This window comes from Schistocerca serialis, chromosome 5 (assembly GCF_023864345.2).
Source record: "Schistocerca serialis cubense isolate TAMUIC-IGC-003099 chromosome 5, iqSchSeri2.2, whole genome shotgun sequence".
Taxonomy (NCBI): domain Eukaryota; kingdom Metazoa; phylum Arthropoda; class Insecta; order Orthoptera; family Acrididae; genus Schistocerca; species Schistocerca serialis.
In genome coordinates this window covers 35,147,079-35,161,818 of record NC_064642.1, presented here as the reverse complement: position 1 = coordinate 35,161,818, position 14,740 = coordinate 35,147,079, and positions in this window count along the sequence as shown.

The following is a 14,740-nucleotide window of genomic DNA, read 5'->3' as shown; positions in this document are numbered from 1 at the left end:
CGTGACACAATAAATATGTGTCCATAGAGCTGTGTTGGTTGTCGTTAGTCGTAAACATTCTGTTTCGTCTATTACTGAAATCTGGTGAGGTTCCCAGACTGATGAACAATACGCAAGAATCGGTCGATCGAGTGTTATGTAATCCACTTCTTTCGCCTATGAAATATATTGCCCTAAGATTCTAGCACTGAACGTCAGCCTGGCATCTCCTTTTCCTACAACTAATTTTACGTGACCATTCCCCTTTACGAGGTTACGCACAGTTGCTTCTGCGTTTGTTACGGTTGTTGTCGTTGTTTCCACTGCCTTGTCGCCAATAGCGTAGTCCGACAGTAGGCGCTCTCATCGCCTGCTTATGCGCACCACTTCTTGTTTTCCTGTTCGATCTTGCCGTTCCACTATGGAGTCGGCATTGTTACATATCGTTTCTGGCGGTGTTACTGGCATTTGGTGGCCGAATCTTTCTGACGCCACTACTCTCCCGGGGAGGAATCTGTGTTGTACGAGCAGCCCGGTATTTACCTAATCTGATGTGAAGAACCGCCTAAAAACCGCATCCAGAGTGGCTGGCCCACCGCTTTTTGAGCGCAAAGACGGATTCGATAGGGGGCTGGCTCGCCTGCCCGTGTCCCAGAAGCTGCCGCTTTAGCCCTCTAGGCTATACGGGCGGGTTCTTCCTGTCCTCGGGATGTTACTTTTGTTTAAGGTCAACTGTCTTTTCCTCCACCAATCACCGACGTTCTGCCGGCGTTGCTGCATTTCGCTACCGTCTTCTGGCGCTGTAACCATCCTACAGACAACAACATCGTCTGCGAACAGCCTCACCTAGCTCTAGCCGTTATCGACTACAGCAATTGCACGTATCGTGGACAGCGACGTCCCCGTAGCACTCCGTGTCGGCTTTGTTGGTGTAAGGAGGACGCGCCACACCGCAGCGCAGCGCAGCTCACCTACCTATCGGCCATGGCGGCGAGAGGGTCGGTGCAGCTCGCTCGGCGGTCGGCGCTCGACTGGCCGGCCTACTCCTCTGGCACCGCGCCCTGCCCTGCCCTGCCCTCCCCTTGCCTCCCCTTCCCACCCCACCCCACCCCTCACCCCGTGCGCTTCCTTCAGCAACTCACCAATACAGCACTCGTCCCACCAGTACGGACGTTCCAGTACAAAATTCGACAAGAAGCGTCGTATCTACACCAGCACCTAAAATTGGACCAATATTCCGAGAATATCGGAAAAAGGTATCGACACCGGCAGTCTCGCAAGATAGTGAATGCAGGTGTATTTTTTAAGCTTTTATTGACTACTCTTTCTGTGTATGGATCAGAAGTCGCTACAAAACTGTTAAGGCTGTTCTTTTATTTTGAAATAACACTTAATTTTTTTTAAACGTAGCTGCACAACAGCAACAGTTTCACGTAATAAAATTATAAACAGCCGACCAGTTGCAATGGATAAAGGAATTCTTTACTTAGGTTCCGACAAATATAAATCAGTCTTCTTCAAAAGGTAACAATTTTACGTTAGTAAGGACTAATGTACCATCGCACTAATTCTAGGGCTATATTTATTTATGACACATGGATCTATGCCGACAATTGTAAAAACGGCGATGGTACATTAGTCCTTACTAATGTAAAATTGTTACATTCTGAAGAAGACAAATTTATATTCGTCGAAACCTAGGTAAAGAATTTCTTTATCCATTGCAACTGGTCGGCTGTTTATAATGTTATTTAACACTTCGTTTCATTATTTAGCAATTAGACAATTTGTCCTCATTAAGGATCATCACGTTACCTCGCAGTAAAAATAATAACAAAAGTTATGGCCGATCTCAAGGAGAACAAGAAATAAATAAAAAATAGGAAAACAGAAAAATGAACTCCTCAGTTACGTCACAACAAAAATTGCTGTGTGCTGGTAGTGATAGAGGCTATTATAGGCAAGACCAAGACAGATGGCCGGCCGAGGTGGACGAGCGGTTATAGGCGCTACAGTCTGGAACCGCGCCACCGCTACGGTCGCAGGTTCGAATCCTGCCTCGGGCATGGATGTGTGTGATGTCCTTAGGTTAGTTAGGTTTAAGTAGTTCTAAGTTCTAGGGGACTGATCACCTCAGAAGTTAAGTCCCATACTGCTCAGAGCCATTTGAGCCATTTTTCTTGTTTTATTTGATGCATTCGTACTGGTTTTATTGTTTTCATTACCTGGTGGTACCTTTATAATGTGAAAGGGGGTGAAACTAGATCACTGCTAGTAATGAATTAACGAGTTTATTTCAAAATAAAAGATCGCTCTTCGCAGAGAAATGGTTTCTTTTAATGGTTTTCTTGAACACGAAGCGACTTACTTAGAACACAACGCAGACTATGGAATTTGTAGTATATTTTCATGAACGAACCTGATTGTAAACAACAATACATGGGGAATAAAGGGCAAATATTCCAACCGCAAAGTACAGAACTTGTCATGAGTTTTATGTTGCCCATACGTCTCATGATTACAGTACATCATTATAAGATTTTCTTTAAGGCGAAATAATTTATTTACAAGACGCTTTTTTAAGACAAAAGTACTCATTTCCAATACACAGCAAAAATGGGAATTAATCAGTATTTGAACCAACTCGATTACAAAATAAAAACTAGAATCTCATTTACAGTAGTGGATACTTTCATAAACATTACTGCTATCTGTTGCTGACGTCTGGTATATTTGTTACAGACTGCACATTATATTTAACGTTACTACTGCACTTCTATGGCCTATATACTACATAGCTAATACATACATTTTAAGACTTTTTAAAGTAGGTGTAAAATATTATTATTTTCCTCAACTCCATTCGATACGCCCGGTGTAAGTAGGCTGTTTAGGTTTTTATGTTGGTAACGCCACATACTGCCCTGTATGACAATTGCTGACTGCGCTGTGTGCAGTCTGTGACTGGTTGGACTCATTGTTGGAATATTCGCTTGTGTAGTGTTGGGCAGTTGGATGTGAACAGCGTGTAACGTTGGGCAGTTCGAGGTGAGCCGCCAGCAGTGGTGGATGTCGGGAGAGAGATGCAAAAATTTTGAGAGGTAACTATGAGCGGACGATCTGGATGTGTGTCCGTCAGAAAAAGGACATTTGTAAGACTGGATATCATGAACTGAGATATATATTATGACTTTTGAAGACTATTAAGGTAAATACATGGTTTGTTCTCTATCAAAATCTTTCATTTGCTAACAATGCCTATCAGTAGTTAGTGCCTTCAGTAGTTAGAATCTTTTATTTAGCTGGCCGTATTGGCGCTCGCTGTATTGCAGTAGTTCGAGTAACGAAGATTTTTGTGAGGAAAGTGGTTCATGAAAGCTGTAGGTTATTGTTAGTCAGGGCCATTCTTTTGTAGGGATTATTGAAAGTCAGACTGCGTTGCTCTAAAAATATTGTGTGTCAGTTTAGTGATGATCAGAATAAGTAAAGAGAGAACTGTCTGAGTACGTACAGTTTTGCTCAGGTGTTTGAAAATCAAATAACGTAAGAGTTTTTCCAGCACTTCATTCTTTACGTACAAAGGAGAAGTTTCACCGGTACCGATACTTCGGTCTTTCCTACCACACTATGACATTATCGAATAGTAGGTACCGAAACAAGCGTATGAATTCTTACTCGTCTTATTCCCATGGGAATCCACACCCAGAACGACTCCGATTAATTCTTTACCGCCTCACGCTGTTGTGCCTGTCACTCCCTCCTCTTCTTACGTCATCAGCACAGGAAGGCCTTTGTGGTCGGTGCAGAACGTCACAGGCGTAATTCAAGACGAGACAGTGCGAATCTTGTAGAGTATACCGGGCGAACATTTTTGAGAAATTAAAACTGTGCGAGGCCGCGACATCAAGCCGGCCATCTGCCTAACGTAAGTTTTCACTGAGCTCTCAGAACTCACTCACCATTGTATTCTGTCGTTATAAAGAGCTGGCGATGCTGTATGTTTAGGCGCTCTGGTGGGTAGGAAACACTGGAGAGTACGTTATCACAGCATAGCATGCGGATTGTCACTCAAATGAAGTGTATTCAAAAGACATATTCACCGCAACAAATGCTTGTAATAAGTGAAAACTGTTCATATTGGACAGGTTGTCGAAACCGAACACTTACCACTCGTACGTTAAAGCCTCAAACATACCGCTACCTCCTCTCTATTCATAACGTTTATAAAGTACGTATCATTTATTATTATAGTGGAGATTTTGCAGTGACATTCGTAAGACATTAGATTAGTTTTAAAGGCAATTAAGTACATTATAAGATATGTTATTAGTTTGGTTAAGTACTGTTTAGCCAACGTTCACTTCTTGCCTTATTATTTTGCAACGTGCTTGCCATTTGCTCGTCTGTCGTACTGGAACAACTTAATCAGTTGTTGTTGTTTTCTGTCTACATAAGTGATCTTTTGAATAGGATGGATAGCAATGTGCGGCTGTTTGCTGATGATGCTGTGGTGTACGGGAAGGTGTCGTCGTTGAGTGACTGCAGGAGGATACAAGATGACTTGTACAGGATTTGTGATTGGTGTAAAGAATGGCAGCTAACTCTAAATATAGATAAATGTAAATTAATGCAGATGAATAGGAAAAAGAATCCCGTAATGTTTGAATACTCCATTAGTAGTGTAGCGCTTGACACAGTCACGTCAATTAAATATTTGGGCGTAACATTGCAGAGAGATATGAAGTAGGACAAGCATGTAATGGCAGTTGTGGGGAAGGTGGATAGTCGTCTTCGGTTCATTGGTAGAATTTTGGGAAGATGTGGTTCATCTGTAAAGGAGACCGCTTATAGAACACTAATACGACCTATTCGTGAGTACTGCTGGAGCGTTTGGGATCCCTATCAGGTCGGATTGAGGGAGGACATAGAAGCAATTCAGAGGCGGGCTGCTAGATTTGTTACTGGTAGGTTTTATCATCACGCGAGTATTACGGAAATGCTTCAGGAACTCGGGTGGGAATCTCTGGAGGAAAGGAGGCGTTCTTTTCATGAATCGCTACTGAGGAAATTTAGAGAACCAGCATTTGAGGCTGACTGCAGTACAATTTTACTGCCGCCAACTTCCATTTCGCGGAAAGACCACAAAGATAAGAGAGATTACTGCTCGTACGTTTTCCCTCGTTCTGTTTGGGAGTGGAACAGGGAGAGAAGATGCTAGTTGTGGTACGAGGTACCCTCCGCCACGCACCGTATGGTGGAATCGGTTTATTTGGTTTCCAAGTGCCTTTGGCATAAGATTTCCTATCGTAAGCCCAAACTTTCCAAAATTATCATTAAAAGTTACAAGATTCTGATAAAGAGCGAATTTATGTGACGTCAACCTAAACCTGTGTTTTTCCGTTTCCTCCTTAGGGCCTCGTTGGACGGTAGTGTTAAAGGCGACAATGCAAGGAGTAGCAGAGGTACGACGAGTGGACTCGCTCCTGGGAGGGGCGCCCGTTCAAATCCCCGTCCGATCACCCAGCTTTAGGTTCCCTACGATTTCTCTGAACCCCTTCCGGCAAATGTCGCGACAGTCCCTTCGAGAAGAACGCGACAGACTTCCTCCCCGATGCTTCGCCAATCCGACCTTGGGCTCCGTATCGAGTATTTCGTACAGGACCGCAAATCCTAGTGTTCCCCCTTCCTCCCTTTAAATGAGCTAGAAGGGTGAACGGTCAATACACTATAAACATAGGGTTCCGTGGCCATTGCCACAGTCATTAAAATTCTTCTGTGTTTATGACTGCATTTGCGATATGCAAAACTACCGACGTTTCGGTCACTGTTGCAAGTGACCTTCTTCATGGTGCTTTTGTTTACCCTGAAGAAGATCACTTGCAACAGTGACCGAAACGACGGTAGTTTAATATATTGACAATGCTGTCACAAACCCAGAAAAAAATTATTGACTGTTAATACATTGTTTCGTAAAGTTCGTTTTCAAAACCAGAGCCACTACTTTTCCTATAATCAGCACCAAACTTATCCTCAGGCGTCTGAGGGCAACCAAATTGCAGTCTTGACATCAAGGAAAATTCCTCATGCTATCGATGGTTCTCTTTGTATTAGTCAGACACGTTGTCATCTCATCTACGGATATCGGTCAGGTTAGTGTCATCTACATCTACATCTACATTTATACTCCGCCAGCCACCCAACGGTGTGCGGCGGAGGGTACTTTACGTGCCACTGTCATTACCTCCCTTTCCTGTTCCAGTCGGGAATGGTTCGCGGGAAGAACGACTGCCGGAAAGCCTCCGTACGCGCTCGAATCTATCTAAATTTTACATTCGTGATCTCCTCGGGAGGTATAAGTAGGGGGAAGCAATATATTCGATACCTCATCTCCGTAACGCTATCACGCTTACCAAATAACCCTGTGACGAAACGCGCCGCTCTTCTTTGGATCTTCTCTATTTCCTCTGTCAACCCGACCTGGTACAAATCCCACACTGATGAGCAATATTTAGGTATAGGTCGAACCAGTGTTTTATAAGCCACCTCCTTTGTTGATGGACTACATTTTTTAAGGACTCTCCCAATGAATCTCAACCTGGCACCCGCCTTACCAACAACTAATTTTATATGATCATTCCACTTCAAATCGTTCCGTACACATATTCCCAGATATTTTACAGAAGTAACTGCTACCAGTGTTTGTCATCATACAATAACGGATCCTTGTTTCTATGTATTCGCAATACATTACATTTGTCTATGTTAAGGGTCAGTTGCCACTCCCTGCACCAAGTGCCTATCCGCTGCAGATCTTCCTGCATTTCGCTGCAATTTTCTAATGCTGCAACTTCTCTGTATATTACAGCATCATCCGCGAAAAGCCGCATGGAACTTCCGACACTATCTACTAGGTCATTTATATATATTGTGAAAAGCAATGGTCCCATAACACTCCCCTGTGGCACGCCAGAGTTTACTTTAACGTCTGTAGACGTCTCTCCATTGAGAACAACATGCTGTGTTCTGTTTGCTAAAAACTCTTTAATCCAGCCACACAGCTGGTCTGACATTCCGTAGGCTCTTACTTTCTTAATCAGGCGACAGTGCGGAACTGTATCGAACGTCTTCCGGAAGTCAAGGAAAATGGCATCTACCTGGGAGCCTGTAACTAATATTTTCTGCGTCTCACGAACAAATAAAGCGAGTTGGGTCTCACACGATCGCTGTTTCCGGAGTCCATGTTGTATCCTACAGAGTAGATTCTGGGTTCCCAGAAATGACATGATACGCGAGCAAAAAACATGTAAAATTCTACAACAGATCGATGTCAGAGATATAGGCCTATAGTTTTGCGCATATGCTCGACTACCTGTGCTCTTTTCCAATCATTTGGAACCTTCCATTCCTCTAGAGACTTGCGGTACACGGCTGTTAGAAGGGGGGGCAAGTTCTTCATTATGTAAGCGATTAAAAAATAGCTATATTTAAAAATAGGACCGATTTGTCGTATTACTTTTCTCTGTCTCCTTATCGCTGATGTGGCGTTAGGTGATTAACGTAAACTGTAGAGTGACGTAGCTAATTTGAAAGACGCTGGAGCCATTATACACGAAACCATGCAAATTAACCTGAGTATCCAGTCAGCCTCCTTCTTAATACGCCGTGTTATTTAATATCTTTTAAGTTTCCACAGGTAATTACTTGAGGTAAATTTAAATCTATGCACTCGTGCGGCTACTGCTAAACAAACGGGCTGTCGCCGCGAGTCGCCTGCAGAATGGGGAGGGCAGGAAGCTGGATCGGCCGCGGCCGCGGTCGCTTCCCGCACCTGCGCAAGGGCTTTGGCGCAGCGCCACGGCTCTGCCTGTTTCAGTTTTACAGCTTTTGCCAGCACATCTGGGCCAGCAGGGATACACAACATTCGCACCACATCCTCTTTAATGGAAGAGCTCCGCGAGTCTGTTAAACTGCTGTAGGGACAGGAAGGGGTTTTATGATACCGTGAACACGATAGGCGGCAGTGTATTGGCTTCCTTACGACTTTGTTGGAGAAAACTGCAGTATCGTCAATGGAGCACGCAAATGACGTGTTAACACGACAGGAAAAGCAGGATATAGCTAATGATCATAGTCGTAATGTAGTGTCGCTTGAGTAGACTGGATGGCAGCCTCTGAACGGCTCAGTCAGCAGTAGGTACAGGTGGCCACAAAAGCTCGCTGAATGGCGAATATTGCCAGCAGCAAAGGTTGCGAGCCAGATTACGTTACATCGCTCACAATAGTAAATGCCATTCGACTGAATTATGTAGCTTGAGCATAGGCGAACTGTAGTACTTCGTGCGTGTGGGGTGCTACGCAACAGCAGTGGTGGAGATTTTTGTGTAACGTAACTTATGCTGAGATCAGCATCTCTGGCAGCAAAATTAAAGCAATATGGAATATTGTTAGAAGGGAAGCAGGGCAGCGAAGAGCAGAAGAAGACTGTATTTCTATCAGACTCAATCAAAAAATTGTTAGCAAAAAGTCAGAAGTAGAAAATATTTTTAATAATCATTTTTTTAAATGTTATAAAGAAAATAGGAACCAGCAATTCACTAGAAAATGCATGGCTGTACATGGAAGAGGCAATACCTATGGAGTTTGATAAAACTGAAATTCAACCCACCTCTCCGACTGAAATTAGGAAAATAATAAATTCATTCAATAGTAAAAACTTGCATGGAATTGACGCCATATCCAGTAGAGTACTGAAAGCTTGTTGCCAACAGAGTAGGATTCTCAGCCACATATGTAGTAGCTCACTGAAACAGGACATTTTTTCAGATAGACTGACATATCCTGTTGTTAAACCACTGCATAAAAAAGGGGAAAGGTCTGATGCTAACAACTACCGCCCAATCTCACTTCTGACAGCTTTGTCCAAAATTCTTGAAAAAGTCTTGTATCCAAGAGTAGCTTCACACATTTGTAAAAATGAAGTACTAACAAAATATCAGTTTGGTTCTGAGAAAGGCTTTACAACAGAATGTGCTATGTATGCTTTCACTGATCAGAATATTAAATGCCCTGAATAACCGAACATCATCCATTTAAATTTTTTGTGATCTCTCAATGGCTTTTGACTGTGTATCATGAAACTTCTCTAGATAAGCTTAAGTATTGTGGTATGAGTGGGACAGTGTACAAAAGGTTTAATTCATATTTAACTGGAAGAACGCAGAAGGCTGAAATTAACTGTACAGATAGTCTGCAATAATCAGCAGACTCCTCTAACTGGGGAGAAATCAAGAATGGTGTCCCACACCGTTCAGTCTTGGGTTCCTTATTGTTATTAAGATATATTAATGATTTGCCACTCTATATTCATGAAGATGAAAAGCTAGTTCTCTTTGCTGATGATACAGGTATAGCAATCACACCCAACAAACAATAATTAGCTGAGAAAATTCTAAATAATGCATTTCAGAAAACTATTAACTAGTTCTCTGCAAAGACTCTCACTAAATTTTAAGAAAACATAGTAAACACAGTTCTGTACAGTAAATGGCATAACACCACTGATTAATATAGACTGAACAGAAGTCTGTTGCTAAGGCAGAATATTCAAAATTTCTTGGTGTATGCGTTGATGCTGAAATGGAACTGGAAGAAGGACATTGATGATCTGTTCATACGTTTGGGTCCAGCTGCATATGCTATTATTGTTATTTCAAATTTTGGTGATAAAAATATCAGTAAATCAGCTTATTATGCCTGTTTTCATTCACTGCTTTCATATGGCATTACACTTTGGGGCAATTCATCATTAGGAGTAAAAGTATTCATTGCACAAACGCGTGTAATCAGAATAATAGCTCGAGCCCACCCAAGATCATCTTGCAGACATTTATTTAACGAAATCTGAATATTCACAGTACCTTCGCAATACACAGAATGACGTATGAAATTTGTTACTGATAACCCACCCCAATTTAAAAATACGAGGGTTGGAACTTTAATAGTGGAAACTATTTACTTACAGCTAATACAGAATAGATACGTGATTCAAAGTTTTACTGACCTTCAAAGTAGTCACCAGCATTGTGTATAACCCGTTCCCAGCTATGTAAAGTCGTAGGATACTCTTAGCAGAGCCAGTTGTGTTGAGAGTTCGAGCGGTGCGGTCTATTGCCCGACAAATTTGTAGCAGTTCTGAAGCGAATGCTGTGAAGTGTTTCCTTCAGTTTGGAAATCGAGCTGAACTTATGAGGTCTTAAGTCAGGGGATTGCAGTAGGTGGTATAGCACTTAGAAACCCCATCAGTCAAACAAATTAGTAAGAGCTTGCACTGTACGTGCTTGAGAATTGTCCTGCAAAATGATGGTCAGGTCCTGCAGAAAGTGTCGTCACTTCTGTCTCCATGGTGTTAATTTTTGGAACACAACCTATGACCAGCTTAGAGAATAATGCTTTTCGTGCAGCCACAGGACGTCGTGTTACGACTCAAACTGTGAGCAATAGGCTGCATGATGTGCAACTTCTCTCCCGACATCCATGACGAGATCTACCTTTGCAACCACGACACCATGCAGCGCGGTGCAGATGGGCCCAACAACATGCCGAATGGACCGCTCAGGATTGGCATCATGTTCTCTTCACCGATGAGTGTCGCATATGCCTTCAACCAGACAATCGTCGGAGACCCGGTCAGGCTGAACGCTTTAGACCCACTGTCCAGCGAGTGCAGCAAGGTGGAGGTTTCCTGCTGTTTTGGGGTGGCATTATATGGGGACGACGTTCGCCGCTGGTGGTCACGGATGGCGCCGTATCGGCTGTGCGATACGTGAATGCCATCCTCCGACCGATAGTGCAACCATATCGGCAGCATATTGGCGAGGCATTCGTCTTCATGGACGACAATTCGCGCCCCCATCGTGCACATCTTGTGAATGACTTCCTTCAGAATAACGACATCGCTCGAGCTCGACTAGAGTGATCAGCATGTTCTCCAGACATGAACCCCATCGAACATGCCTGGAATAGATTGAAAAGAGCTGTTTGTGGACGACGTGACCCACGAACCTCTCTGAGGGATCTACTCCGAATCGCTGTTAAGTAGTGGGACAATCTGGACCAACAGTGCCTTGATGAACTTGTGGATAGTATGCCACCACGAATACAGGTATGCATCAATGCAAGAGGACGTGCTACTGGGTATTAGAGGTATCGGTGTGTATAGCAATCTGGACCACCACCTCTGAATGTCTCGCTGTATGGTGGTATAAAATGCAATGTATGGTTTTCAAGAGCAATAAAAAGGGCGGAAATGATGTTTATGACGTTGCTGTCAGGGTTACTCCGAGCCATAAGCCGCAGGTGGTTGTCATCCACTGCAGTAGTAGCTCTTGGGCGGCCTGAGTGAGGCATGTCATCGACAGTTCCTGTCTTTCTGTATCTCCTCTATGTCCGAACAACATTGCTTTGATTCACTCCCAGACGCCTGGACATTACTCTTGTTGAGAGCCCTTCCTGCTACAAAGTAGTAACAATGCGGACGTGATCGAACATCGGTGCTGACTGTCGAGGCATGGTTAAACTACACACAACATGAACCGTGTACCTCCTTCCTCGTGGAATGACTGGAACTGATCGGCAGTCGGACCCCTTCCGTCTAATAGGCTACTCATGCATGGTTTTTTACGCCTTTCGGTGGGTTTAGTGACATCTCTGAACAGTCAAAGGGACCCTGTCTGTGATACAATACCCACAGGCAACGTCTATCTTCAGGAGTTCTCGGAACTAGGGTGATGCAAAACTTTTTTTGATGTGTGTAATTTTGCTGTACAAACAACGAATAAGCTATGTTATTAAAGAGTGTCTGAATGTTTCCTACAGACTAAAACTATCTGGTCTCTAGTACGACCTTTTATTTTGATGGGTAGTCTTCGTAGGAATTAATGTGTCCAGACACACAATCCACGTACAAAGCTTCAATTATCTGATTAGCTTTAATCTGATGCGGCTCATAACTCTAATCTACAAGGTTTTACAACATTGCAGCGCACACCTCCCTACAAAATGGAAAGCTCATTCTCATATCAAGTTATTATTTATCAAACACAATTTTCGCCTGGGCGAAACTACACTGTGCGACAGAATTAAAGATTCACGTTTTCGAAACCCCGTAATTGTCTCCCATTTCGCCGCACAAGTTTGAAATATTTTGCTCAAAGGTGCCTACAATTGTCCTCTGTAATGGTGCAAAAGCATGGCGCCCTGCGACGTCACCTTCGGGTTCTGCGACTCTTGAAACACCTACGTGTCGACACATACGAAAAGAAGGCTACAGCTCAGAAGTTCTTGTGAGCTGTAAGGTGGGTTTATGACGTCACACTGGCACCAAATTTCACCAAATGTTTGCCCAACGCCATCGTGTACGTGTCACACGGTGAGAAGGTCGTCACACCCGCTCTTACCCACATTTCACTGCTTCCTTTGATGTCTCTGGGATGGAGGTCAGCACCGCGACGCTGAGCGTTTAGATCAAACTATTTTCTTATGGGTGGCCGAGGAAACCTTTCAGAAACACAACATCTCTGAATCGACAAAAAAGGCCTGACGATGTGGCATAAAGAACGTTAATGAAACCACCCCTTCTCTTGGGGCGTTGATTCCCGCACATTTCGCGGTCGAAAACGACAGTTCGTATTGTGACTAGGAACAGGACGAAGTTCTTTACAAACTTTGATACTGCTGGCACCCTACGGAAGATCGAACCCTTCTGTGCTGATATCATATGACTGCAGCCACACTGAACGTGATCTGACCAATTTGGAGTGTAGCACGACCACAATTTTTGCTCTAATATACAGGGCGGAACGACTACGGACCGTTCAAAACCAATCGACGAAATCTGAACGTGATCCGAAGCAGGAAATGGTGTTATGCTGTTTCAGTCCTCCTTTTTCGCGCCCTCCTTTGGGGTGATCATGGTGGGGTGGAGGAGGGGGTCGTAACATTGACACATGTGTGAATAAAATGTAAAGGGTCCCTCTAAATCACACCAGTTTGGCAACACCCTCAGCACCACCAGCGCACGTTCATTACGAAAATTGAAAATGTGCCAGTTCAGATACTTTGACACCCTTTCACCTGAGTGGTGCACTGGCGCCTGAGAGCAGGCAACCCCTTTGACTCCTCTTCGAAGGGCTGCCTGGCCTCAAGCAGTAGAGCAGCATCGAGGAACCACTCATTGACTTGGTTGTTGAAACGAGAAAGCCCTATCTAGTGCAACGCAAGAAAACATTTTTCATGTAAAAATTCGATTATAATTAAACATTATCACACAATTAAAAATGAACTTGACGTCTGGAATGCAGAATCGTGCGAGAGATCGACGTAAGCAGTGACAAATGTGGAAGAAGGAGGTGGAGGAGGGAGGCAAGAAGAAGAAGAAGAAGAAGAAGAGGAAGAAGACACTAAGAATGACATGTTCAAATAAAGTAGGAAAGAAGCTAAGTGTTTAGCGTACTGTCGACAATGAGGTCATTGGAGATAGTGCACAAGCTCTGAGTAGCAAAGGATCACTCGTGCCCTTTTCCAAGTAATCATCCCGGCATTTGCCTCAATAAGTTTAGGGAAATCACAGAAAACTTAAATCTTTATGCCCAGATGGTAATTTGAACCGTTGTCCTTCCAAATAAATACAAGTGTGCTAGCCACTAAGCCACATCGTTCGGTCTCAAAGTGGGATGTGAAGATCTGTGTTGAAACATCTCGCTAACAAAGCCTGGGCAAAATTCTTAGCAGAATGATGTAGATGGTCGCAGTACACGTATCACGACTCCCAGTAATACATAACTTGACAATGGAAGGAGAGATTACAGATTTCGGAGTGTAACCAGATCGACAATCCCATTTCGTACGCAATATTTCGCCAACTGGCCCAATCACCATCATCAAGCGCAGCATGCGACGACCTCAGATTTGCTAGCTGTTTGGACCCCAACCGGGCTTTGAGCAGTGACAGCGGAAGAAGCAATGGAGTGGAAAATTTTAAGAAAAGACAACTATCACTGTAAACAGTACATACAGCTGATGATATTGGACACAATGCTGGCAGAAATGAACACAATGCTGCTACGCAAAGAAACGGAAGGGCTCGTAACACTGGTTGTAAGACAGGTGACTTGAAAAACGAAAAGTTATAGTGACTCATCATCCGTTATTCCGTTTATCGTACTTAAAACTGCGCGTTTAAGGATGCTACCGCTGAAAATTCTTTGAGAGAGGCGAAGCTTTGAGATATTTTGTACCGACCTGCTCAAGGTGAAGCAGTGCATCGCGGTTGTAAACAGTTTGTTCAATAGGATGGGAGCGAGCAGCGGCGCTCGGTGGGAAGGCGCGTAAACAGTTTACCGCCGGCGTCTGTTCCTGTGGCGAGGAAGCGCTCGCCCCTGAGAGGACGGGGTGTCTCAAACACAGCACACAAACGCGACGGGACGGCACAAGGGCCGCTTGTTCGTTAAATCGAGCGGGAACCACAGAGACTCCAATAATATTAAGTGCCAGAGAAAGCTTGCCATTTCTGCAAACTCTTCGAGGATATTGTTTCACTGGTTTCCGCAGTAGTTCTTTCTAAATGCCTATAACGATCTGGTTAGTAAATAACATTAAGCTCTTTGGTAAGCGCGTTTGAAAATAGATGCAAAGTGTATATACATTCGCAACGCAGAACGGCTTTTGGTAAACATATGTCGTCATGTAAACACTCAGTAAGGAA